This window comes from Scyliorhinus torazame, chromosome 16 (genome assembly GCF_047496885.1).
Source record: "Scyliorhinus torazame isolate Kashiwa2021f chromosome 16, sScyTor2.1, whole genome shotgun sequence".
Classification (NCBI taxonomy): Eukaryota; Metazoa; Chordata; class Chondrichthyes; order Carcharhiniformes; family Scyliorhinidae; genus Scyliorhinus; species Scyliorhinus torazame.
Window position 1 is genome coordinate 72433063 of NC_092722.1, and position 24849 is coordinate 72457911.

Sequence of the window (24849 nt, forward strand, 5' to 3'; positions counted from 1 at the left end):
TTGAAACAGATTTGCAAGATGCAAAATCCAAACTTGAGCATTCTGATGAAATTAAAACAGAATTGCAAGATGCAAAATCCAAACTTGAAACAGAATTGCAAGATGCAAAATCCAAACTTGAAACAGATTTGCAAGATGCAAAATCCAAACTTGAGCATTCTGATGAAATTAAAACAGAATTGCAAGATGCAAAATCCAAACTTGAGCATTATGATGAAATTAAAACAGATTTGCAAGTTGCAAAATCCAAACTTGAGCATTATGATGAAATTAAAACAGAATTGCAAGATGCAAAATCCAAACTTGAAACAGAATTGCAAGTTGCAAAATCCAAACTTGAGCATTATGATGAAATTAAAACAGATTTGCAAGATGCAAAATCCAAACTTGAAACAGATTTGCAAGTTGCAAAATCCAAACTTGAGCATTATGATGAAATTAAAACAGAATTGCAAGATGCAAAATCCAAACTTGAAACAGAACTGCAAGATGCAAAATCCAAACTTGAGCATTCTGATGAAATTAAAACAGGTTTGCAAGTTGCAAAATCCAAACTTGAGCATTATGATGAAATTAAAACAGATTTACGAGTTGCAAAATCCAAACTTGAGCATCATGATGAAATTAAAACAGATTTGCAAAACAAAACCTCTGAACTCCAGCAGTTATCTTTTCAAATAACAGAATTCCAAAATCAAGTCTTTGAAGTGGAGTCAAAATACCGACAATTGCAATTAAAAACTGAGCGAATTGAACTTGAAAATTGCAAGTTAGTGAAAGAAAGATGTGTTTTAGAAAGAAATATAACCAGCGTGACTGAACATTGTAAATCTTTGACAAACATGCTTTCTGTACAAAAGATTGAACAAACTCAGAAAGCAGTCCAAGCCACCCACCTAGTGGCACAATCGGCAATTGCACAGCCAAGATCAGTTGTTAAACATAAATCATTTTCTCTGTCGGATGAATCAGACGAAGATAGTGTTCCTACAATACAAAATACTAAAGCAATTCGACTAGCCCCTTTAAAACACAAACGGGTTAGAGTTGGAAGCAAAAAAATAGAAGAAGATGGTGAAACGATCACTAGAAACATATTTGACCACCAATGGGTTCATGAACAAATTGATCCTTCTAAAATTGACGAATGGTCCAAGGGTCTTCCACACCCTAAAAAGGGTGGTATGACCACATGGGATGGAATTCACAGATTACAAGCATTTACAGTCTCCACCCATTTGATGGAGTACAAATTCTGACTATCATGCTAGGTACTCGTATAAGTTCAACCCTTAGAAATGAAGTAGAAGTTGCCCTTGGAGACGATTTGCAAAATTTAGAAGCTGGTTGGCTAACAATCAAGAATTGGCTATTACAATTTCGCCCCCCGAGGACCAATTGGTCTAAGATCACAGCTTGCTTTCAAAAAAAGAATGAAGATATTCAGGATTTTGAGGAAAGATTTTTACGTACTTGGATGGAATATTCAGGGATGACACTCGACCAGGAAAATGACACATGGGATGCAAGCACTTTAAGTCCATTAAAAACGGCTTTTATAGCCGGTGTTAAACCTGGAGTTTCTGCTGCCTTGAATTTGGTTTTACCAGCTTGGGCCACAGCTGGCACATACCGAGACATAGTTGACCGATGCATTCAGATAGATCGTGGTTTGCACAATCAGGCAACTTTTAACACTGCAGCTGCTCAAATGCAGCCTATTGCTCAAATCCAGCCCATGTTACCTGCTGCTCCAGCGGCGGCTGTTGCAGCACCTGCAGGAATATCAGCAGTAACTACAATTTCACCACCGGCGCCAGGGCAAACATGTACCCTTGCTCCATTAAAATCACGTAAGAAAATACCACAATGTCTTTCCTGTGGTAGAGTAGGACACTGGATGGCAAAATGCTATCAAAAACAACGGATGGATTCAAGAGATGATAATGAAGTAGACAATGTTCACTACAATACATCTCCACCTCGTGGTCAACCATGTAACACGTACCAACAAGACACACCCAGTATGGCTTCTGGTCAGCAACACTGGCTAAGCAACTACAACCATGGTTTGCTTTTACAGTTAATCAACAACAGTATCATAATAGCCCAACTGTTTACCACATGGCTTTACAGAATCATCTCAGGCAACTGCCTGTTTGGCCTTCCACCATTATCCAATATGAAGATGATGTTCTGATAACCTCTATCAATAAAGATGATCATGACAAAGATTTACGGATGGTGTTGAACCACCTCAGAACTAACAGTCGTAAAGCTAGCTTTCACAAAGCACAAATTGCCCAGAAAGATGTTTACTTGGGACAGAAAATTTCCAAACGAAAAAGGGAACTTACTCAGAAGAGAACGGCTGCCATCAAAGCAGCTAAAGAACCCTCAATGTATCGCTAAAAAGTTGCCAAGAACTGTCAACTTAAGAAAACTGTCATTATTCTGAACGTTACTTTATTAATTTAAAGAAATTAACATATCTTGTTAGCTGTGTTTCCTTTAACAGAATCGGCAAATTCATCTACAGAAAATCAAGATACAGCACAAGATTGGTTCAGTTATATATTTAATAAGTTATTGTATTTGATATTTTAAAATAAATGTTTGGAATTAGCCTGGAAATTAAAACTTCAAACAATGTGGAAGCTGGTTTAAAAAAAAACCAACAATCTTTGATTAAAAGTCAAAAGAACATATCGTTCAAAGAAATTTGATAACGGGAATTTGGCAGCAATCCAACTTTTACTCCCAGTCCATTTGAGTGACAAAAAAAAGTTTAAAGATGCGAATGGCATCATTCCAAGCTATACGCCTCTTTTTGTCTCTGTAAGAATTGTAACCCTTTCAACAAGCTTTTGTGTATTATCCAGAAGATGTCAAAGACTTGACATCAATTTTGATAATCATTTTACCATTTATTACTAGATCATATGTTCAACTTTTATTGGATAATAATTTTAATAATTATTTTGAAATGCCTGTTGCAATGTTAATTCCATTTTATTGTTTAAAACTGCAATGATTCTTTGCGCTTTTACCTATCCTATCGCATTAATGATGTATTTTAATCTTTTCTGATATATCTCAATTTTTCGATTTATCAAAGGGCCGACTGTAGAAGCCAAGTATTTCAAATACAACTTGTAGAGGTAAAAGAATACTGTTTAAGCATAAATGTTGAGCCCCAGTTTTTAATACCCATTTATACAGCATAATTCACTTTTACTGAAGTCCGTTGTTCTGGCAAATGCATATTTTCAAAGACAGTGTGACATTAAAACAGCAAGATAATTTGACACTGCTTGTGCTAATTGTCAAGGACAGGGACTGAATACACAGCAACATTGTTCACAATGCAGATAACAGCTGGGTCAGAAAAGCTGATGTTGCACATTGAAGATGGACGGCTTGCCATCAAATCAAATGTGTTTGAGTCTAATCCAAACCAATTAGGATTATATTGGGGTGTAATTAGACGACTTAAGACAGATATGAAAGTGTATAACTAAAAAGTTTCTCCCGGCCATTTTAGGTTAGGTTAGGTTGGGTTAGGTTAGGTTAGGTTAGGTTGGGGTTTTGTTGTCTGTGTGAGTATTGTCTTTGTGGGTTTGGTTTTAGTGTTTAGTTTTTAGTGTGTTGTCTGTGGTGTATTGTCTTTGGGGGTGTGTTGTGCTGTGTTGTCTTTCTGTTAGTTTAGTGTTTTTTGCCTTTGATTCTAGTCTCCATTTTAGTTTATGTCTTTTGGGGGTTATGTCAGTCTAACAGTCTGTGTCAGTGATGTTAGTCCACTTTTGACTTTGAGTTTGAGTTTAGCTGAAGATTAGCTTTCTCTCTCTCTTCATGTTTCATTGCCAGACTTTGACCTTTTAAAAGTTACTTTCGAGCTGTCTGCCTAAGCAAAGAAAGATAATGTCTGTAATTCTCTGAAAGCTTCGAATTGTCTACGAATTGCCTTTTAAATGACTTTCAAATTGTAATCAAGCGACTACAAATAAAACAATTCTTTTTGGCACCTGAGGAGTTTATACTGCAAATTTCTGCTGAGTTCCAGTATTCGCAAAGTGCTACTGATAACCGAATAGCAGAGATGATATAAATTCCTTCAACTATACACAGTCGAATAATACAAGGAATCGAACTACTTAACACAGTCTACAAATATTACAAATCTTATAACTTGTCGTATTGCACCAGGACTTGATTCATCAACTAAGCTTCCCCCAAACTTGGCGTGGTTCGACAGGTTAAGATTCCCATAAATTAAAGATTCCTTTAATTGGCGAGCCAGCCAGGAGTCGAACCTAGAATCTTCTGATTACAAGTTATTCCTATAAATTAAAGATTCCTTCATATGGTTACTGTTTAAATGTTGCTCGGGATGTTCTCAGGGCATGGGGGCGCGGATGTCAGCTTTGCCTCCATGGTCCCAGCCACTTAACAAACAGGTGTCTATCATACATCCATTCCCCTTACATTATAGCCCACCCTTTGCTGCTGAGGACACTGTGATGTACTAACAATGTGTTGATCATATGATCAACAAGGAGGGAATTGTAGAAGGAACTTTAGTTGGCGGATTAGTTGCCTTAATACCATGTATTCCTTCTAACCTGGCTGCTTGACTATATTTCATGGCAATAGGCATTTGGCAAAGCATTATGGATATATTAGCTTTATTTCAGTCAAGAAGTTCTGCATGTAATAGGCAGAAGGTCAGACTATGTAAACAAGTGCACAGCTGCACATTTTGCTGAGAGTAGACGATTATTATTGTCCTTAGGCTGGGAATTCAAGGCCTGTTGTCTAACGCTGCTCGCTTGTCTGTGTCTGGGCTTAACAAAGGAATGCCGCGTTTTTCCATAATATTGCTTATTAAACCATATAAAGTACTGCTATACTCTTGTAAGGTGGGGACAATTAGAAGGATGGTGGTTACTCTAACTTCCTCCATGAACTTCGCGTTATAATAAAAGACCTTTGCACAACCTCAAAGTTTTGGCTAGTTTTTTCCGTGACAGTCACTGAGTTAGAAACATTAAAACCTCCTTTTTCTCTCCTTCCCTTTCAAAGTACCTTTTAAGCATATTCACATGACATGCTCGGTGAGTCTTCCTTCTATCTGGTGTTTTTACCACATAATTCATCTCACTTAATTTCCTTTCAATCTGATACGGTCCACAAAACCTAGCTTTTAAAGGCTCACCTACCACTGGTATCAACACTAAAACTATATCCCCACTGACAAAACTACAAACTTTGGATTTCTTGTACGCTACCCGTTTCATCACATTTTGTGCAACTTTCAAATGTTGTCTCACCAATTCACCTGCTCTATTTAATCGTTACCTAAAATTTGACACGTAATCCAATAGTGTCATTTCCGATTTCTCACTCACCAATTTTTCCTTAATCAATTTAAGTGGTCCTCTTACCTCATGACCAAAAATTAGTTAAATAGGACTAAATTTGGTAGACTCATTAGGTGCATCCCTAATTGCAAACAATATGAATGGAATTCCTTTATCCCAATCCTCTGGATAATCTTGACAATATGCCCTCAACATTGTCTTTAATGCTAATGCTCCCTGCGATTCTGGATGGTGCGCAGTTGATTTAAATTGTTTTATTCCGAAGCTATCCATGATTTCTTTGAATAACTTTGTAGTAAAATTCGATCCTTGATCCAAATGAATTTCTGTTGGTAGTCCATATCTAGTAAAGAATTGAAGTAACTCCACCACAATCCTTTTAGCTGTAATATTACGTACTGGAATAGCCTCTGGAAACCTAGTAGACAATCCATTATAGTCAAAAGATATTGATTCCCACTTTTTGTTTTAGGAAGCGGTCCTACACAATCGATTAGGACCCTTGTAAAAGGTTCCTCAAATGCTGGAATGGGTATGAAGGGCGCTGGTTTTATCACTGCTTGAGGTTTCCCTATCACTTGACATGATTGACAAAATTTAACTACATCTTTATGTAGTCCAGGCCAATAAAAATGTTTCTGGATTTTAGCTTGAGTTTTCCTTATTCCCAAATGACCTCCCACTGGTACCTCATGTGCTACTCGCAACACCCCCTTTCTATACCCGACCGGCAATACTACTTGATGAACTTCTGCCCACTTTTCATCCGCCTGCATATGTACAGGTCTCCATTTTCTCATCAAGACATCGCTTTTATGGTAATTACACTCTGGTATACTCTCAGATTCCTCTTCCGTATATGCTTTCTGATATATTTGCTTTATTTCTACATCTTTCTGTTGTAACTCCGCCAATTTTCCTGAACTAAAATTATCCTTCTGATCCTCCACCTGTTCTTGTTCTTTTTCAACCATCTGATCAAAAATCATTTCTGATAATTGCACTTCAACTTCATCTTCACTCTTTGATTTCTCCTTTTGTCTTAACCTGTGACTTTGCGACCGAGTTACTACACAATCTGGAAAAATCATAGGATATTCGTCCTTCAACCCTTCAGTTGTCTGATTTTCCACTGGCTTATCAACCACAGTAAGCATCACTCCCGTCTGCGATCCAGCTATATCATTACCCAAGATAAACTGCATTCCTGGACAAGATAGTTTCTCTATTACTCCAACTTCCACTTCACCACTCTTCACTGGACTTTCCAACCTTACCTTATATAATGGAATGCTACTCCTCTCACCCTGAATTCCACATATCACCACCTTTTCTGCCATCATTCTTCCCAAACTACATAATTCCTCATCTCTTACCATTAAAGATTGACTAGCCCCTGTATCTCTTCAAATTGTGACTTCTTTACCTGCTCCTCCTGATACACATGAGTAAACTTTACCCACACAAGTAAATTCTTTAAAGACATCTGGCACCTTCTTAACAATCACTTCTTGAACAGGCTGTACAATCGTTTGCACCTCCTTTGTTTCCCTTGGGCTTTCATTTACCATTCCAGCAAACCCCACTGTCTTATCCTGTTTTACAACATCAGTCTTCCCAGTGCTTTTCTTCAACCACCAACACTGTGACTTTACATGGCCTAGTTTATTACAGTGAAAACATCTGAAACTTTTCATCTCTTTTCCACCCTCCTGGATTTCTTTTTTAATCTGAGGTACACTCTCTTTATTGTCTCCCATCAGATCACCTTTACCTTTACCACTTGAATATTTCTCATGTCCCCAGTTTCTATCCCTCACCAGCTGAAACTGATGTCGGAAACCAATCTTTGATTTATGAACTAATTCATAATCATCTGCCATTTCCGCTGTTAATCTCGCAGTTTTAACCCTCTGTTCTTCCACATGAGTTCTCACTACATCAGGAATTGAATTTTAAACTCCTCCAAAAGTATAATTTCTCTGAGAGCTTCATACGTTTGGTCTATTTTCAAAGCCCTTATCCACCTATCAAAATTACTCTATTTGAGCCTTTCAAACTCCATGTATGTTTGACCAAATTCTTTCCTTAAATTTCTAAACCTTTGTCTGTAAGCTTCAGGCACTATCTCATATGCACGTAAGATGGATTTCTACACCTCTTACGTTTCAGATACCTCCTCCGGTAGTGATGCAAACACTTCACTAGCTCGACTTACCAGCTTTGTTTGAATCAGTCATACCCACATGTCCTGTGGCCATTTCATTTGTTTAGCTACCTTCTCAAATGAAATGAAAAAGGCTTCCACTTCCTTCTCCGTCAAACCCTGGCAATGCTTGGACATATTTAAATAGATTCCCACCAAGCCTTCGACTATGACGCTCTTTCTCACTATCCTCATCACTATCATCCAACTGTACGTTTCCCTTTACGCCTGCCAATTTTAATTGACTGTCATGTTTCATGGCCATTTTCTGAAGTTCAAACTCCCTCTCTTTATCTTTTTCCCTGATCTGTATTTCCTTTTCTTTTTCTTTTTTTTCTGCTAGGGCTATTGTTTCTTTTCTCCTTTCTTCTCTCTCCTTTTCTTTTCTCCCTCTCTCTCTCTTTTTCCTCTCTCTCTTTCATATTCAAGCCGCTTTAATTCTTTCTCATGTTCCATTTGTTTAATTTGCAACTGACTTTTTGCCATTTCCAATGAGTCAGACTCTACCTCAGGCAACTTCAAATGCTTAACCACCGCCACAATTACCTCACCTTTTCGCATTTTGTCAGGTAATGTTAACTGCAATGTTTTTGCCAAACAGAAGTCTGCTTTTTGTCTCTGTCTGTAAAGTACTACGTGTAACATTCTCCACCCCCAAAACTTCTGAGCCTCTGAAAGAGCCATTGTCCACAACACACTTAAACTAAAATACCACACCGGAAAAGCAACAATCCTTCACTGTCTTTAAGTTCATAAAAGCCAATCCGATAGACAGACTTTTATCCCCCTCGAGCCCCCAATTGTTATGGGAGAGGCGTTTTCAGAACCCCAAAATGTATCCTGGAGTTCAACCAACCTCCCCCTTTAATGCATTGTTGCTTTTGAAGCACACGGTGTGGTATTGTAATTATGGACACGTGGGTTTTTAAACACAAAACAATGTGTATTCCCTGAACTCAACTTAACCTTTTAAACAAACATTGGATCTCTTAACACCCCTTACTTCAAAGATAACCCCGAAAATAATACAACAGTAAATAATCCATTAAAATGTTCCTTCAAACTTCCAAAAGACTTCACCTTTAACAACAGACATGAGGTTACATTCAATATACTTCTAGTCTCAACAGACCAGTTCTGTGTTTTCTTAATTTTTGCAGCTTTGTGCAAAACACCTCCCAGCTTTCTCCTCAAAACTGGCTTTCTCCTTTTCAAACCGCTCTCAGCAAACCAGCCAGGCACTTTTCAGCTGCTCTCCTCAAACTAAAAACTGCAAAATGGCTGAACTAAAACCAAGCTCCACCCACACTCTGACATCACTGCATTTCTTAAAGGTACATTGCTTAAGCAACCATTTCTTAAAGACACTCTCACGTGACAGTAGTCAATAAATAGGAGTCTGACATAGTTGTCTTTGTTATCTAGGTGTTCCAGGGGAGAGTGGAGTGCCATGGAGATAGCGTCTGCTGTGGACCTGTTGCAGCGGTAGGCGAACTGTAGTGGTTCAAGGCAATCTGGGAGGCTGGAGTTGATTCGTGCCATGACTAACCTTTCGAAGCACTTCATGATGATGGATGTCAGAGCCACTGGACGATAGTCATTAAGGCAGGCTGCTTGACTTTATTTGGTACAGGGATGATGGTCGTCTTCTTGAAGCAGATAGGGACCTCAGATTGTTGTAAAGAGAGGTTGAAGATGTCTGTGAGTACCCCCGTTGGCAGGGAGGGGTCAGGTGGTAAAGATGTCTTTGCTGCCAAGGATCCCGTTTGTGTTCCAGTCCCTCGCGATTTTCCTGATGCATTATTATTGGCAGCGAATGCGAGAATGTGAGATTTGGGGATGGGGGTAGGGGAGGGGGCGGTGGGATTGCGGAGTGGAGCAGGTTGGAGGAGGAGTCCTATAGTGGCTCGGGTTTGAGGGCTCTGGTGACTGTCCCGTTGCCGCTGGCTCCGAGGAAGTACATTGGGGAGTCCGGTGGTGGAGTTGACTATTAAGATCCGGAATCAGTTGAGGAGGCACTTTAAGCCGGCCCACATGTGGTGCTGATACCACTGTATGGGAACTGCAGGTTTACGCCAGGGGTGTAGAGGAGGGAATGGGATGTACAGGCGGTTGAAGGAGGAGGGGTTGAAGCGGGTCAGGATATGTCCTTGGAGGGGAAATTTGCTGGATTGGAGGAGCTGGGGAAAGGTTTGAGTTAGCGAGGGGTAGTGAGTTTAGGTATTGGCAGGTGCGGGTTTTGCACATAAGGAGTTACCGATGTTCCCCAATGACCGCAGTGTACGCTGGAGATGTTGCTGCTCCCAGATGAGGTGGAAGAGGGCAGGAACCTGCTACTGCTTGTTTTAACTGAAAGGTGTAGGCCCCAGCAATGCCCTGGAGCAGGAATATAATAACAGCTACAAGAATAGATGTCATGATATGCAGACATGCAGATAATGTGCACAGACAGGCAGCTAATGAACACCGAGAACAGGACATGACCAATGAGCAGGCAGGACACTCAGGGGTGGCATCTCACGAGAAAAGGCATGAGGCACTCACACTCCGCCTCTTTCCACTGATGAACATCTGCAGAGTGAGTCGGGGTGTATGTACAGAATCACACCTCCAGCACGTGGCTAAGAGCTAGTCTGGTTCAGTCAGACAGAGTAACCACACTTAGGTTAGCAGAGAGTCGAACCCATAGAGAACTGTGCTACTGGTTCAATAAATCAGATTGAACTAACTTCAAGGTCTGGAGTATCTTTTGGTTCAAGCTGCATCCAGTTGCAGCTTGTGTTATCCCAGAGTACATAACACAATAGGAATTAAAACAGTAACAAGAATCCAATGAAGATTCACAAAAGGGTTCCTTACAATCCCTCTGTGCCCCAGTGCATCCTCTGTACGACAGTGTGTCCTCCCTGTATATCCCTTTGTTCCCCGGTGTGTCCTCTCTCTCTATCCCTCTGTTCCACGGTGTGTCCTCTCTCTATATCCCTCTGTTCCCCAGTGTGTCCTCTCTCTGAATCCCTCTGTTCCCCGGTGTGTCCTCTCTCTGAATCCCTCTGTTCTCCTGTATGAACTCTCTCTATATCCCTCTGTACCAAGTATGTTCTCTCTATCCCTTAGTTACCTACTGTGACCTCTCTCTCTATCATTCAGTGTGATCTCTCTCTGGATATCTCTCTGTCCTCTCTCTATATCCCATTGTTCCCCGTGTATCCTCTCCCTACAAACCCCTCTTCCGCAGTGTGTCCTCACTCTACATCCCTCTGTTCCCCAGTGTAACTTCTCACTCTATCCCTCTGTTCCCTAGTGCGTCATCTCTCTATATTCCATTGAACCCTAGTATGTTCTCTCTCTATATATCCCTCTGTTGCCCGAGTCAACTCTCATTACATGCCTCAGTTCCCTGTGTGCCCTCCCTCTATATCCTCCTGTCCCCAGTGTGTCCTCTCTCTGTATCCCTCTGTACCCCAGTGTAACCTCTCCCTTTATCCCTCTGTTTTACAGTGTGTTCTCCCTGTATATCCCTCTTAGCCCTGGCATGTCTTCTCTCTGTACTCCTATGTTCCCTAGTGTGTCCGCTCTCTTTATCCTTCTGTTCCCAGTGTAACTTCTCTCTCTAACCTTCTGTTCTACAGGATATTTTCCATCTTTCCCTCTTATCCCAGATCTGTCCTCTCCCCCTTGTCTCCCTGTTCCCCAATGTTTGTGGGCAGCATGGTAGCATTATGGATAGCACAATTGCTTCACAGCTCCAGGGTCCAAAGTTCGGTTCCTGCTTGGGTCACTGTCTGTGTGGAGTCTGCACATCCTCCCAGTGTGTGCGTGGGTTTCCTCCGGGTGCTCCGGTTTCCTCCCACAGTCCAAAGATGTGCAGGTTAGGTGGATTGGCCATGATAAATTGTCCTTAGTGTCCAAAATTGTCCTTAGTTTTGGGTGGGGTTACTGGGTTATGGGGATCGGATGGAGGTGTTGACCTTGGGTAGGGTGCTCTTTCCAAGAGCCGGTGCAGTCATGATGGGCCGAATGGCCTCCTTCTGCACTGTAAATTCTATGTCTATGTCCTCTCTCCACATCCCTCTGTAACCTAGTGTGGCCTCTCTCACAATCTCTGTTCCCCACTGTAACCTCTCCCTATATCCTTCTATCCTCCAGTGTGTCCTCTCTCTATGTCTCTTTGTTTCCCAGTATGTCCTCTCACTATATCCCCCTGTTCTCCAATGTAACCTCTCTCTATATTCCTCTGATCCCCAGTGTGTCTCCTTGTTATATTCTTCTGGTCCCCGGTGTGTCTCCTTGTTATATTCCTCTGGTCCCCAGTGTGTCCTCTCTCTATCTACCTCTGTACCCCAGTGAGATCTTTATCTGAATCACTTTGTTCCCCAATTTGACCACTCTCTTATTCCCTCTGTTCCCCAGTGTCCTCTCTCTGTATCCTCCTGTTTGCCAGTATGTCCTCTCTCTACATCCCGCTGTTCCCCATTGTGTCCTCTCTCTGTATCACTGTTCCCCACTGTGTCCACTCTCCCTATCCCTCTGTTCCCCCGTGTCCTCCATCTCTATCCCTGTGTTCCCCACTGTGTCCACTCTCCCTATCCCTCTGTTGCTTAGTGTGTTCTTACTCTATACCTATTTCCCATTGTGTTGTCTCTCTATATAGCTCTGTTCCACAGTGTGTCTTCTCTCTATAGTCCTCTGTTCCCGTGTGTTCTCTCCCTATAGTCCTCTGTTCCCCAGTGCGTCCTCTTTCTATATTCCTCTGTTCCCTTGTGTTATCTCTCTCTATCCTTCTGTTCCCCACCGCCATCTCTCTATATCCCTCTGTTCCCCAGTGTGTCCTCTCTCTATATCACTCTGTTCCCAGTGTGTCCTCTCTCTATAGTCCTCTGTTCCCGTGTGTTCTCTCCCTATAGTCCTCTGTTCCCCAGTGTGTCCTCTTTCTATATTCTTCTGTTCCCTTGTGTTATCTCTCTCTATCCTTCTGTTCCCCACCGCCATCTCTCTCTCCCTCTGTTCCCCAGAGTGTCCTCTCTCTATATCACTCTGTTCCCAGTGTGTCCTCTCTCTATGTCCCTCTGTTCCACAGTGTGATCTCTCTCTCTGTACAGTTTTATCAGTTTTATTTTCTTGTTTAGTTCCCCAGTTGAAGAGCCAGATGTTTAATTTGTAAATGTTCCAATCCCTCTCTGCCTCCTGAGTTTTCGGCCTTGTGAGTTTGTGTTTTTTGTGAATAAATGTCTGCATTTGCACAGTTCCTGTAGCTGTTCGAGAGGTCTCTCTGTCTCTGTCCGTCAAATCTCTCTCCCCCCCCCTCAACCACCCGGTTGACTCTTCAAACTTTTCGTCCATGTCCAGTTCACCATTTGTTATGGGATCTCCCAAACTGGGAATTTACTGTCCTGGGTGATTGGTTTCAGTAACATGCAGAGCCTGAGGGGGGGGTCACCAGCTACAAGTCAGCCCAAACCCACCTCCTGGAAGTTGCGACACTTCAAACAGACTACAACAGTTAAGTGTCACAGAGGAGCCATCAGCCTCTGCTCCACCATTCCTGACACGATCCCCTATGTTCCCCTTCCCTTCTCCCATCCTCCACGTACTCCCCTCTCCCCCTTCCCTGCTCCCAACCCCAACTCTCTCCTTTCCACCTCATCCCACAACATCACTCCCAGTCCCATTTCCCACCGCTCCTGTGTCCTCCCCCCAATCTACCTTTACCCCACTCTTGTTCCCGACAGCGGAGCCCATTTGTCTCTGCATGTATGTATATATGCAAACCAGAATAAACCAGGGCTGTTGGGTGTGTGAGGTCCCTGTGTGTATGTGCACCCCAGTGTTTCTGTCCTTTAAGATATCACTCTCTGGCTACTGGGTGGGATTGTAATGTTTTCTGCTTTGGAGGGTCTTCTAGTGAATCAGCAGAAGAACTGTGTGTTTTTCTTTATTACTGAGTGTAATGCTTTAAAATCTAGTTTATTATAATTTGTTTACACACGTGATTGGACTGACCTTCCAAGATGGCTGCACTAACAGGTATTTCTGGCCTTTTAGAACAGTCTCTCTTGTGGGTTATTTTGAGGGTAACGTTTTGGTTTGATGTTTATTTTTATTCCTTTCTGGGGTATGATTGTCATTGGCACATCTGGAACAGAATTTGTTGCCCATCCCAAAGTGCCCTTGGACTCTGGAACTGGGTTGGCAGTTAGGAACCAAGCACATTGCTGTGGATCTGGAGTCACATGTTGGACAGACTGGCTAAGGATGGCAGATTTCCTTCCCTAAAGAGCATTAGTGAACCAGATGGGTGTTCACAGTCACCATCACAGAGACTAGATTTAGAGAACAGGGGCGAAATTCTCCAGTATCGGCGCGATGTCCGCCGACCGGCGCCAAAAACGGCGCTAATCAGTCCGGCATCGCGCCGCCCCAAAGGTGCGGAATCCTCCGCATCGTGGGGGGCCGAGCCCTAACCTTGAGGGGCTAGGCCCGCGCCGGACTGATTTCCGCCCCGCCAGCTGGCGGAAAAGGCCTTTGCTGCCCCGCCAACTGGCGCGGAAATGACATCTCCGGGAGGCGCATGCGCGGGAGCATCAGCGGCCGCTCACGGCATCCCCGCGCATGCGCATTGGAGGGAGTCTCTTCCGCCTCCGCCATGGTGGAGACCGTGGCCAAGGCGGAAGGAAAAGAGTGCCCCCACGGCACAGACCCGCCCGCGGATCGGTGGGCCCCGATCGCGGGCCAGGCCACCACGGGGGCACCCCCCGGGGCCAGATTGCCCCGCGCCCCCCCCCCAGGACCCCGGAGCCTGCCCGCGCCGCCTTGTCCCGCCGGTAAGAGAGGTTTAATCCACGCCAGCAGGACAGGCATTCTAGCAGCGGGACTTCTCGCAGCGTTGAAAAACACCAACAAATTCAACAACATCCTCAACATTGAAAAACACAATCAAAAACCACATCAGAGAATTTAGGTTTGTACCCACTGGAATTTCAATGAGTGATGGATTGAAACATTGAACAATAAGATACAGGAAGTCGGCCATTCGGACTATCGAGTCTGTCCCCCATTCAATGAGATCATGACTGATCTGAATTGATAACCCTCAACACCACTTTCCTGCCTTATCCCCATTGGCTTTGATTCCCTCATTGCTTAAAAATTTCTCTCTTAGCCTTTAACATAATTAACGACCTAGCTCTGCACCTCTCTGTGACAGAAGAAATTCCTCCTCCTCTCTGACTTATATGGGTGATCACTTACCCTGAGATTTTGCCATCTGGTCCTGGACTCTCTCACACAAGGGGAAACATCCTCTCAGCATCTACCCTGTTAAAGCCCCCTGAGAATCCTCCTGTCTCAATAAGGTTGTCTCTCATTTTTCTAAACTCCAATGAGTACAGCCCAACCTACTCAAACTCTCTTCATAAGAAAATCTCTCCATACCTGAGATCAACCAAGTGAACCTTCTCTGGGCTGCCTCCAGTGCCAATATATCTTTCCTTAGATAAGGGGATGAAAACTATTCCAATTATTCCACGTGTTGCCTAATTTGTGCCTTGTATAGCTTATGCAAGACGTCCCCATTTTTAGACCTTTCGCTTAACTATCCAGATCCATCTTGAGCCTGTTACGCACGAACAGGCGGAGGGCAATTCAGCCCCTCCAGAGCCTGTTACAGGGGAACAGGAGGAGACCAATTCAGCCCCTCTTGACCTTATTACACAGGAACAGGTGGAGACCAATTCAGCCCCTCTAGAGTTTGTTACAGGGGAACAGGAGGCAAATTTGGCCCCTCTTGAGCCTGTTCCAGTGGATCAGGAGGAGGCCAATTCAACCATTCTTGACCTTATTACATAGGAACAGGTAGAGACCAATTCAGCCTCTCTAGAGCTTGTTACAGGGGAACAGGAGGATGCCAATTTGGCCCCTCTTGAGCCTGTTACACAGGAAAAGGTGGAGACCAATTCAGCCCCTCTAGAGCCTGTTACAGGGGAACATGAGGATGCCCATTAAGCCCCTGTTGAGCCGGTTACAGGGTAACAGGATGTGGCCCATTCAGCCCCTCTACAGCCTGTTAGACAGGAACAAGAGGAGGTTCATTCCAGCCCATCTCATTATAGTCGCCTCATTGCCTGTGTCTTGGATTTTGCTGCCTGGTTAATGGTTTCTAACTCGGATTAGGCAACATCAGCCTTCATAGCCCATACTGAATTTGCCAGTTAAGTGTTGGTTCCTCAGATTCCAGACGCCTCTTATATGATTGGGTCGCGCCCATTATGTAACCAATAACAGTTTGGAGAAAATGTGACTGGCACAATCATTGGACGGCATGGTGGGACAATAATTAGCACAGGGTCCCAGGTTCGATTCCCGGCTTGGGTCACTGGCTGTGTGGAGGCTGCACATTCTCCCTGTGTCTGCGTGGGTTTCCTCCCACAGTCCCAAAAGACATGCTGTTAGGTGATTTGGACATTCTGAATTTTCCCTCCATGTCACCGAACAGGCACCGCAGTGTGGCGACTAGAGGCTTTTCACAGTAATGTTAATTGCAGTATGAATGTAAGCCTACTTGTGGCACTATTAAAGATTATTATTATGATGCACAGGACAGTGCTTGAGGAGCCTTATAAATTGCTTGTGTCTCCTGCAAACCATCTGAATCAATCAGCCTCCGGTTAAACGTAAATCAAAATATATTCCAAAAAGTAATATTACACAGAGATACTGATTAACCGGCGCTCGACTGGTCTTTTTCTGTGGGAAAGCGCCAGTTCGAAAATAATGATCAACGAGCATTGTCCGTGAGTGACTCTGATGATGCTTCCCTTTGAAATGTCCGAATCTCCCTCCACCGAGGAAATAGTATGGGGGCAGCCCCCCCAATCCGATGGCACAAACTGAGACGGGTTACTGAGTTTCTGAAGGAAGTAAGGAAGCCTGGGTGTGGCTCAGGAGGAGTCATTGAGGTAGGACCTGATCAAATATTTCGGCGAAATAATTGAGTTCGATGGCAGTAGAACAGCGCGATGAGAACCAACATCAAAAGTATCACCAGGTTGAGGCCAAGGATCTTTAAAACGTCAAAAATTCGGGAACCTGGAAACAGCAATGTGAAGACAGTATTCAGTTGCAAAATTCCCACTCTGACCCACCCTCAAAATTCCCTCAGTATCAACACTCCGACACTGTAGCACTCCCTCAGTACTGACCCTCTGACAGTGCAGCACTCCCTCAGTACTGACCCTCTGACAGTACGGCACTCCCTCAGTACTGACCCTCTGACAGTGCGGCTCTCCCTCAGTACTGACCCTCTGACAGTGCAGCACTCCCTCAGTACTGACCCTCCGACTGTGTGGTGCTCCCCTCATACTGTCCGTCTGACAGTGCAGCACTCCCTCAGTACTGACCCTCTGACAATGCGGCGCTTCCTCAGTACTGACCCTCTGACAGTGTGGTGCTCCCCCCATACTGTCCCTCTGACAGTGCAGCACTGCCCCAATACTGACTCTCTGACAGTGCAGCACTGCCCCAGTACTGACCCTCTGACAGTGCGGCACTCCCTCAGTACTGACCCTCTGACAGTGCGGCACTCCATCAGTACTGACCCTCTGACAGTGCAGCACTCCATCAGTACTGACCCTCTGACAGTGCAGCACTCCCTGGGTACTGAGCTCTGACAGTGCAACACTCCCTGTGTACTGAGCTCTGACAGTACAGCACTCCCTCAGACTGACCCTCTTGAAGGGAGTGTCCAGCAATGAGACCTCTTAATACTGAATGGCTAGGATGCCACTGGAGTAGTTCTACATAAGTTAGTTTATTAAAGATTAATATTAATCATAGAAAGTATACCCAGTAATCATGATTGACCATTAAAACTGTATTTTATGACATAGCAGTGATAATCATGTAAACTCCAGCTACAAGCAGAGGCCACAATGCATGATGGGATTTAGGCTAGCTAACTTGCCCATGTTTTTGAGACACACGAGATTGTGTGGTCAGCAGATTACATCGTGGACTTGTGGACTTTACTATGTGGACTACAAAGCAAACAAGTTTTATCAGTGGCTCCTAAAATCCTGTCTGAAACAATCCATGGAGTAAAGAGGAAGCCAGTTCTGGTATCCTGCCTCGATATAGACAATGAGTGGACAGGAACTGACTGCGATATCAGAATGGGAATGTCCGAAAAACAATGTTCAAATGGGCACAGGATCCTGACAGGATGGGGTTAAATCATGAGCTGATCACAGTTTTACTGGATAGTTTGGAAATGACAGCTTCAAGGATTGGATCAAGTCCAACTGGGGTGGGCTATTGATTTTTGGAAAATCGTATAACTGATGTGTTTTTATCAGTGTTTGGCAGATTGAACTTGGCAAGTATCCAGATCCATTTCTCGTGTACATGAAACCAAGCTTGGGTTAATAAAGCTGTCTTAACCAAGTTGTATGTCTGCACTGTTCATCATTAAGCTTAAGACATGATAATGAGGGAGGAACCCCAGGTAAAAGCTGGCTCAATATTCAGGCCCTGGAAACACCTCTGACAGTGCAGCACTCCCCCGCAGTACTGACCCTGCGACAGTGCAGCACTCCCGAACTATTGGCCCTCTGACAGTGCTGCACTCCCTCAGGACTGATCCTCTCACAGTGCGACCATCCCTCAGTACTGACCTCTGACAGTGACGGCCTCATTCAGTACTGACCCTCTGACAGTGCAGCACTCCCTCAGTACTGACCTCTGACAGTCCAGCCCTCCTTCAGTACTGAGCTCTGACAGTGCAGTACTCCCTCGGTACTGAGCTCTGACAGTGCTGCACTCCCTCAGTACTGAGCTCTGACAGTGCAGCACTCCCTCAGTACTGACCCTCTGACCGTGCAGCACTCCCTCAGTACTGACCCTCTGACAGTGCGACCCTCCCTCAGTACTGAGCTCTGACAGTGCGGCCCTCCTTCAGCACTGACCCTCTGACAGTGCGGCACTCCCTCAGTACTGACCCTCTGACAGTGCAGCACTCCCTCAGTGAGGCACGATCAATTTGGCTGGAGACGAAGTTGAATTCAAACTGAGGCTGTATTAGTGTCTGAAGTGTGGCCTCCTACAGCAGCTGACAAAATGGCTGCGAGGTGATGGCCACGCATATTTATAACCCGGCTCCTGGGCGGAGCTAGCACGCAGGGGCCCAGGTGAAGCTGTAGTGCAGGTTCTACCGGACAACACTTAATATAGGAACACAGTGGTTTACCACATTCACCCCCTGTTAAAATTGAGTCCGGCGGGGGTGGTGGATAACTATATACAATTTGCAATCTTTAATATTTACAGAACAGTGAAAAAAAAAATCTCTGGTCATCCGGTGGGCCGGTCAGAGGTTCAGCCGGTCCGGCGCCTTGATCTTCCTCTGGGATCGACGAAGTGGAGCCGGCGATGTTGGTGCTGTCGTGGTCGAAGTTGACTACGGGAGCGTGTCGAAATCCTCTTCATCAACGGGGGTGGGCAGGGGGAGGACGGACAGTCCTAGGGGGATTAATGGGGGAGGGGAGGGTGGCGCCGGGGGAGGAACCTGCTGGTGCCAGGTCCCTGAGGGAGACGGTATCCTGGCGGCCGTCGGGGAACGCCACGTAGGCGTACTGTGGGTTTGCATGGAGCAGGTGCACCCTTTCCCCCAACGGGTCCGCCTTGTGGAGCCGCACATGTTTACGGAGAAGCATGGTTCCTGGAGCTGTGAGCCAAGTTGGGAGTGAAAACCCGGGTGTGGACTTTCAGGGGAAGGCAAAAAGACGTTCATGTGGTGTACTGTTAGTAGCAGTGCAAAGTAATGAGCGAATGGAATGTAGTGCATCAGGGAGGACCTCTTGCCAGCGGGAGGCCAGGAGATTTCTGGACCATAGGGCCAGCTGGACGGCCCTCCATACCGTCCCATTATCCCTTTCTACCTGTCCATTTCCCCGGGGGTTGTAGCTCGTCGTTCTGCTGGAGGCGATACCCCTGCTGAGCAGGAACTGGCGTAGCTCATCACTCATGAATGAGGATCCCCTGTCACTGTGGATATAGGCGGGAAGCCGAACAGAGTGAAGATAGAATTAAGGGCTTTAATGACGGTGGCGGACGTCATGTTGGGGCATAGGATGGCGAAGGGAAAACGGGAGTATTCATCGATCACACTGAGGAAATACATGTGTCGGTCAGAGATGGGGAGGGGGCCTTTGAAATCTACGCTGAGGCGTTCAAAGGGGCGGGAGGTCTTCACCAGGTGCGCGCGGTCCGGCCGGTAGAAGTGCGGTTTGCACTCCGCACAGACCTGGCAGTCCTTGGTGATCGTCCTTCCTTCCTCGACGGAGCAGGGCAAATTTTGTGCCTTAATGAAGTGGTACAACCGAGTGACCCTGGGTGACAAAGGCTGTTGTGCAGGGTCTGGAGTCGGTCTACCTGTGCGCTGACACATGTACCTCGGGATAGGTCATCTGGGGACTCGTTGAGTTTGCCAGGGCGATACTTAATCTCGTAATTACAGGTGGAGAGCTCGATTCTCCACCACAAGATTTTGTCATTTTTGATCTTGCCCCGCTGCGTGTTGTTGAACCGTTGGTCAGTGAGGAGAGTGAATCTCCTGCCGGCCAGGTAATGCCTCCAATGTCGCACAGTCTCAACGATAGCCTGGGCCTCCTTTTCGACGGATGAGTGCCGGATTTCGGAGGCATGGAGGGTGTGGGAAAAGAATGCCACGGGCCTGCCTGTCTGGTTGAGGGTGGCGGCAAAGGCGACGTCCGATGCGTCGCTTTCTACTTGGAAAGGAAGTGTTTCGTCTACAGCGTGCATTGTGGCCTTGGCAATATCAGTTCTGATCCGGGCGAAGGCCTGTTGGGCCTCTGCCGTCAGGTGGAAATGAGTGGACTGTATGAGTGGGCGGGCTTTGTCCGCATAGTTTGAGACCCACTGAGCGTAATACGAGAAGAACCCCAGGCAGCGTTTGAGGGCCTTGGGGCAGTGGGGGAGGGGGAGCTCCATGAGGGGGCGCATGCAGTCGGGATCAGGCCCCAAAACTCCGTTCTGGACCACGTAGCCGAGGATGGCTAAGCGGTTTGTACGGAACACACACTTCTTGTTATACGTGAGGTTGAGGAGAGTGGCGGTGCGGAGAAATTTAGCAAGGTTGGCGTCGTCGTCCTGCTGATCATGGCCGCAGATGGTCACATTGTCTAGGTACAGAAACGTGGCCCGCAACCCGTACCGGTCGACCATTCGGTCCATCTCCCTTTGGAAGACCGAAACCCCATTGGTGACACCGAAGGGGACCCTAAGGAAGTGATATAGCCGGCCGTCTGCCTCGAAGGCGGTGTATGGCTGGTCCGATTTACGGATGGGGAGCTGGTGGTAAGCTGATTTCAGGTCCACCGTTGAGAAGACCCGGTCCTGTGCAATCTGGTTAACCATGTCAGATATGCGTGGGAGGGGGTACGCGTTGAGCTGTGTGTACCTGTTGATGGTCTGGCTGTCGTCCACGACCATTCGATTTTTCTCCCCAGACTTAACCACTACCACTTGAGCTCTCCAGGGGCTGTTGCTGGCCTCGATGACTCCCTCCTGAAGCAACCGCTGGACCTCGGACCTGATGAAGGCCTTATCCTGGGTGCTGTACCGTCTGCTTCTGGTGGCGACGGGTTTGCAGTCTGGAGTTAGATTGGTAAAGAGGGAAGGAGGATCGACCTTTAGGGTCACGAGGCCGCACACAGTGAGGGGTGGTAAGGGTCCACCGAATTTAAGGGTCAGGCTCCGGAGGTTGCACTGAAAATCCAGGCCAAGGATAAGTGCAGCGCAGAGGTTAGGGAGGACGGAGAGGTGAAAACCGCAGAACTCTACGCCTTGGACTGTGACTGTGAATGTGACTGTGCAGTACCGCCGGATCACTACGTGATGGAATCCGGAGGCCAGGGAGATACTTTAACTGGTAGGGTGTACCTTAATGGAGCAGCGCCTTACCTTATTTGGATGTACAAAGCTCTCGGTACTCCCGGAGTCCAGTAGGCAGGAGGTCACGTGGCCATTGACTTTCACGCTGGTGGATGCGTTGATCAGAGTGTGTGGTCTGGACTGGTCGATTACCATGGATGCGAGTCGTGGTTCATCGTCGGGTAGTGAGGCGGCCGCCGCGTCGGGGTCCTGAAACGCCGTTGGTCTCCATGTGCTGCGGGGTGGACAAGATGGCGGCGCCCGGAGGTCCTAGGGGTCACAAAATGGCGGCACCCATGGAACGCATGTTGTGGGGGTGGAGCAAAATGCCAGCACCCATGAAACGCACGTGTTGTGCGGGGGAGAAGATGGCGGCGCCCATTGCTCGCACATGGCCTGGGGAGGATAGCGGCGCCCATTGTCCGTGACCGGGGGGGGGCGACCGTTGCCATTGAGCGGGCCTGGCACACCGCTGCGTAGTGGCCCTTCTTCCCGCAGGCCTTAGAAAGGGCAGCGCGAGCCGGGCTGCATTGGCGGGGGTGTCTTTGTTGGCCGCAAAAATAGCATCGAGGCCCCACGGAGATCACTCAGGTGAATGAAGAGGTATGTTCCAGAAACACATATATAGACAAATTCAAAGATGCCAAACAATGCTTGGAATGCGAGCATTAGCAGGTGATTAAATCTTTACAGATCCAGAGATGGGGTAACCCCAGGTTAAAGAGGTGTGAATTGTACCAAGCCAGGACAGTTGGTAGGATCTTGCAGGCCAGATGGTGGGGGATGAATGTAATGCGACATGAATCCCAGGTCCCGGTTGAGGCCGCGCACAGTCTGGAACATACCTCTTCATTCACCTGAGGAAGGAGCAGCGCTCCGAAAGCTAGTGACATCGAAACAAACCTGTTGGACTTTAACCTGGTGTTGTAAGACATCGTACTGTGCTCACCCCAGTCCAACGCCGGCATCTCCACATCATTCCTCAGTATTGACAGTGCCATCCATGCTCCCTCAGTACTGACCCTCCGACAGTGTGGCACTCCTCAGTGCTGACCCTCCGATAGTGCAGCACTCCCTCAGTACTGAACCTCTAACAGGGCGGCACTCCCTCAGTACTGACCCTCCGACAGTGTGGCGCTCCTCAGTGCTGACCCTCCGATAGTGCAGCATCCTCTTCGTGCTGACCCTCTAACAGGGCGGCCTTCCCTCAGTGGTGACCCTTCGACAGAATGGCACTCCCTCAGTGTCGATCCTCTGAAAATGTGGCACTCCCTCGGTACTGACCCTCCAACAGTACAGCACTCCCTCAGTTTTGATCCTGACAGTGTGCCACCCCCTCGGTGCTGACCCTTTGACAGTGCCGCGCTCCCTCAGCATTGACCCTCCGACAGTGTGCCACTCCCTCATTACTGAAACCCTGCGTTATCAACCAGCGGTGTTCTGTGTAGTTCGTACCCTCCCCTTCCATCCTCAGGCCCTTGGAAAAAGCAGAAAAGAATTGGTGATGCTTTTGCAATCGAATAGCAGAGTTCTGCTTGCTAGTGCACGGTGTCCTCTGACCCTACGTACCATGTGGGTCCCATGATGTCTCAGGGTGCAGGCCCCTACTTCAAGCCCCCAGCATGCCAGAGCATCCATATGTCCTCCTCGGGTGCCGGTCTCTTACCTGTTCCTCTGACGGCAACATTCTGGTGTCCAGTGCGGTTTTGTAGGTTGTCCTCCGCCTGGTCGTGCCCTGTGTCTGACTGTGCCACATCCCAGCCAGTCAGCATGCCCTCGTCACCGGAGTAACGCGATCGCTGGCGCTCTTTGGTGTCAGGCCTCAGCGAGCGTGCCCTCACCCTCAACAGGCTGTGCTTTCCCAGTTGGTTGAGCAGCCGGGAGAGGGAAAGGCTCTCGGCCTTCGTGAGAACGCTCTGGTTCCGCCGGAGGGTGATGGCTCGATCCGCCTCCACCCTTGCCCTTACTCGCTCAGCAGTCCCTGAGAAGGAGGGGCAGGGCAGAGACAGAGAGAGAGAGACAGCAAGAGAGTGCGGGAGAAACAGAGAGAGAGAGTGCGAGACAGAAAGTGAGAGCCACACAGAGGGAAAGAGAGACACAGAGAGAGAAAGTGAGAAAGAGAGGCAGAGAGCGAGAGACAGTGAGAGGGAGAGCAAGAGACAGAGACATAGAAAGAGAGAGACAAAGAGATACAGAGTCAGAGAGACAGGGAGGGAGAGATAGTTAGAGAGAGACACACACATAGAGCGACAGAGAGACAGGGACAGACAGAGAGACAGAGAGAGAGAGAGACACAGAGACAGAGAGAGACACAGAGACAGAGAGAGACAGAGAGAGAGAGAGGGAGAGAGACAGAGAGAGACACAGGAGAGAGAGACAGAGAGAGAGAGAGACAGAGAGAGAGAGAGACAGAGACAGACAGAGACAGACAGAGATACACAGAAACAGAGAGAGAAACACAGAGAGACAGAGAGAGAGAGAGAGAGAGAGAGAGACAGAGACAGAGAGAGGGACAGAGAGAGGGACAGAGAGACACACAGAGAGGCACAGAAAGACAGAGAGGCACTCAAAGAGAGAGAGAGACAGACAGATGGATAGATAGACAGATAGATAGATAGAGGAAGAGAGAGTGAGAGAGGAAGAGTCAGGGAGAGACGGAGTGAGGGAAGGAGAGTGAGAGTTAGGAGGAAGAGATAGGGATAGAGGAAAAGAGAGAGTGATGAAGAGAAGGAAGGAGGGAAAGAGAGGGAAGGATGGAGGGAGGGAGGGATGGATGGAGGGAGGGAGAATTGAGGGAAGAATGGAGGGAAACAGAGAGGAGAGAGAGAGTTGGATGGAGGGAGAGAGGGGAGGGAGGGTAGCGAGGGAGGGAGGGAGAGAGAGAAAAGGTCAAATGCGTTTAACGAGAAACACTCAATTCTCGTAGATTTGAGGATGGTGTTAAATTCCTCCATTCTGTGCTTCTCCTGGAGACTAACATCACATCCCAGAAACCCATCAAACGTTCTCGATCAAATCTCCATCCTTCCAAACCCTCGATCAAATCCCCTCTTCCCAACCACCTCGATCAAATCTCCCTCCTCCCAACCCCCTCAATCAAATCCCCCTCCTCCCAATCCCCTCAATGAAATCCCCCTCCTCCCAACCCCCTCAATCAAATCCCCCTCCTCCCAACCCCCTCAATCAAATCCCCCTCCTCCCAACCCCCTCAATCAAATCCTCCTCCATCCAACGTCTCGATCAACATACCCCTCCATCCAACCCCCTCGATCAAATCCTCCTCTATCCACCCCCCTCAATCAAATCCTTCTCCCAAAC